General features: G+C 31.2%; 1 non-coding gene across 1 annotated transcript; it reads left to right on the top strand.

The window, feature by feature from the left end:
* The first annotated feature begins 1,804 nt into the window (after positions 1–1,804).
* TRNAG-UCC (transfer RNA glycine (anticodon UCC)) lies at positions 1,805–1,876 on the top strand. Its single transcript has one exon. It is a non-coding gene; the product is annotated as a tRNA-Gly (tRNA).
* Positions 1,877–4,216: the final 2,340 nt, after the last annotated feature.

The raw sequence follows: 4,216 nt of genomic DNA, 5'->3' as shown, positions 1-4,216 counted from the left end.
TATTCTTATTTAATAATTATTCTTAGTTAATAATTATTCTTAGTTAATAATTATTCTTAGTTAATAATTATTCTTAGTTAATAATTATTCTTAGTTAATAATTATTCTTAGTTAATAATTATTCTTAGTTAATAATTATTCTTAGTTAATAATTATTCTTAGTTAATAATTATGCATAGTTATTATACACAACTGAATTGCTTATTGCTTCAGTAATGACATTTTGTATTTTTTTAGTGATAAATTGAAAATGTCCATTGACTCAATATTATTATGTCACTCCTAGAATTTTCGCACTGAAATAAACCCAGGATTTCTAGACTTTGTAAAATAAATTAGAATGCCAATGTGTGACGGTGGTCGTCATTAAAAGTTATGAATCAATAAACATAGCTTTTGTCCTGATTTTTAAAATTCGATTAATTTTTCAAAGCTTAGTATCTCGTGATAGAAATGGCATGGGGTGTGTTTTCCTATGCAATAATACCGAGAGTTCCTTTCACAGGAATCATATCATTACACAATGTAATTATTTACTTACTGTATTATTTTTTGGTGCTGTCATGAAATAATAACAAATTATGAAAAGGCGTTTCCATATTTCACTAACATCCCAATATTCCTTTGTTTGTTGATAACACCTTATTAACCAACCAGTTCATGATGTTAATTGTTACCGGCACGTGTTGGCAACTGCACATATTCTGGATATTACGCAGTGCAACTCTCGCCTGCATCATTTCTACTTGAAAGTGCAATGCATTTGCAACAACAAAAATATCAAAATAGCTGATATTACAACAATAATTATTGCAAATACTCGCGCAAACCGTGAAAAAACAAGGACTTAAAAATGCAGGAATTTATAACTAGGTTAACTAGAAATTTCAACAAAGTATGAAACTTTCTATTTTTGAGACCGATAATTCGTGGTGGAATTCCATTATAATATATTATAATAAAACAAATAAAAAACTTTATTCCACTTAATTTTATTTTGACCGTAACCGGTTTCAGCTCGTCAAAGCCATCTTCAGACTGGTACACAAAATTCTTAGTCTACGGTTTATATACACAACATATGGGGGAGGGGGGAGAGGGGTAGTTTATAGGGTTTTAATCAATTTTATTTGTTACTAAGTCCTTTAAGATTGTCGAATTTCTAAATATTTGGTTATTCCAGTAAGCTAATTAAATTACCTTGGGTTTGTAGCTCATTTCAATATTTATTAGGGAAAAAACCTCACAGGTAATACCTATGCATTATTAATGACCTAATTTTATTGTCAATTCATTATTTATGATGGGATTATATTTGCTTTTTGAAAAGATACATGTTTACATTTGAGAAATTATTATAAGAATTAAGAAAGTAGGGACTTAACAACTGATACTAATAGCTTATTAATTACAAAATTACTTATTGAAGGGGTACATGTTTACATTGAAGTAGGGATGGTCTTAACCTAACTACATATTTTAATGTCGAAATTATTATGAAAATTACAATGGATACAAGAGCGGAGACTTTCTTTCTACGGAGACCGTAGAATAAGAATTTTGTGTACCAGTCTGAAGATGGCTTTGACGAGCTGAAACCGGTTACGGTCAAAATAAAATTAAGTGGAATAAAGTTTTGAAGTGAAACTTCTTTACGCGCGTCATGCAATTTCGAGGACCGGAGTAAAACCGACTCATGACCGAAACGAAAATGCGGGTACCCCCACCACCGATTAAAGTTCATTTGATTTAGTCAAAGTTTTGAAGTAACATATAAATGCTTCTTAGCTCATCCCGACAACTGGCGTTGGTGGTGTAATGGTCAGCATAGTTGCCTTCCAAGCAGTTGATCCGAGTTCGATTCTCGGCCATCGCACATTATTTTTTTGTTTTTAACGCCTTTTTCATTCAATATCTTATTTTTTAGTAGGTCAGAACATTTTTTAAAAGAAAATAATATTGCAAAATAATAAAAACACTTATCTCACTGTGATAAAACATTACTCCGCTAGAGCGCGCTTTGCGTTATTGTGTTGGATTAAAATTATTATCTAATCCGTATATTATGATAATTGTATTACATTTATTTAATTAATTTATTTATTTTGATAATATGTAATAATTTACAGAAAAAAAAATTAAAACTATCTCCCTCTGATAAAATATCCGTTCGCTAGAGCGCACTACGCGATCTTGTGTGGGATTCTATTTCTGTACATTGTACATTATTTTTAAAAATATATTATATTTTGGGTGTGATGTAGGTAACATTATAAAACATAACAAGCTCTCATATTTTCAGAACCTACATAATATAATCAATTTATGCGGCTTTGCTTACAGTTGGTGCTCAGCGTGGTTGGCTTTCAATCAGTTAAGCGAGGTTCGATTCTCGGCTGTGGCATTTTTGAAGTGAAACCTTGTTGAGGTGGGGGAGCCGCTCACGAACGTTCTCTCTCTTCTCTTCTTTCCTCTCTCTCAGACACCAGCGAACTGCGCCACGCCAAGCATCAGCTGAAACTAGAAGTTTCACTTCTGTCTTGCGTAGGCTTGACACACCCACTTTTTTTTATTTGTTTTATTATAATATATTAAGTATGAAACTGTTATATTTTGCTTTTGTTAGAAGTCAACATGAGTACAATTATTCCGCCTGGAACCCACATTATAATATTTATCTACAAGTTATTGAAAGAATACAAAATAACTTCTTAAGTTTTCAAAGTTTTAAAATTGGTATTCCAACTATTTCGTTTAACTACAACACACTTTTAAATGAAATGAATTTGATTATATTGTCGGACTGAAGGATTTTCACTATAATATTTCGATAATTTTGAATGATGTATTTGATGGTCTAAAATTGCTTGCATTGATAAGCTTTAGGGTTCCACTACGTAATACTAGAGGTCGGGATTTATTTCAGTGCATAAATTCTGGGACTAACTACCATATGTATTCCTCATTGCCCAGAATGCTTACAGAGGGTAATAATTATACCGAGTAAGTGGACATTGTTAATTTATTACAAATGCAAAATATTGTCACTAAGGCAGTTCTATAGTTATAATTTCTGTAGAATAGATAATTGATTGACATTAGCTAAAAAGCGCAGACTTTGCAAAATTACGAATCTCACTTTACTTGTCAAGATTAACATAATAAATTAAAATAATTCTCTGTTAACATATCATATTTTAGGTAGGTCATTTATCGCTTGTCTGAATTCTTCCAGTCAGTTCCAATTTTTAAAAAGACACTTGTTATGTCTCCAGGGTTTTTCACGAACTCTCTTATCATATAAAACTCGGGCTTCAGTAAAAAATTTGGATTTTTAATATGATAGATTGACAATGGGCTATGATGTCTTAATAAATAATCGGTTGGAATAATCTGGATCCTGACCTTGAGGTTACCACATTATTTATAATACCTTCGGTATCTACAATACTCGACAGCTAAACGCCAAGGTAATGTCAGATGTCATCCATGGGTGAGCTCATCAAGGATATTAAAACACCAAGGATGGGATGTTTCACAGAATTTGAACAATTCAACAAATTTAAACGTTTACTTTTGGGCTCTGTGAAAGTCCTGCTCAAGTTCTGTTAGCATATCGTTATAGGCTACTTTCCTGACAGTATTGATATAATAACATAACACGAAAAAATCTTTCACATAACTTAAAAATTAACTAAATGTTAAAACTTTCTGAAACAACCCGTCCTTAATTTCAAAACAAATCCAAGTTCTTTGAACCATATATAAATGTTACAATTGACAAACACTAAGGACGGGTTGTTTCGGAGAATTTGAACAATTCATCAAATTTCAACGTTTATTTTCAAGTTCTGTTTTTATTTCAGATTTGTCAAGCAACTTGCCTACAATGATATAATAACAGAACTTGAATAAGTCTTTCACAGAACCCGAAAATGAACGTTGAAATTTGATGAATTGTTCAAATTCTCCGAAACAACCCGTCCTAAGAGTCAAAACCACAATCGAAATTGGTATTTTTGATTAGAGATAACAACATCAATAACGGATATTTGCACGAAACACACATTTATTTATACATTGACCAGTAAGCGAATATAAATTACTATATAATCCGTTTAATTTTGAACATCTATAGATAAATAAATTGTATTTTATGTAAAATACATACATACATTCAGGAGTTTTCAACACCCCGTAGTTAAATTTATGGTGA

This window comes from Hesperophylax consimilis, chromosome 28 (assembly GCF_061612785.1).
Source record: "Hesperophylax consimilis isolate HC1 chromosome 28, BYU_Hcon_1.0, whole genome shotgun sequence".
In the NCBI taxonomy this organism is placed as follows: domain Eukaryota; kingdom Metazoa; phylum Arthropoda; class Insecta; order Trichoptera; family Limnephilidae; genus Hesperophylax; species Hesperophylax consimilis.
Note: the sequence above shows the minus strand (reverse complement) of the source record. Positions and strands in the feature narration are given on the sequence as shown.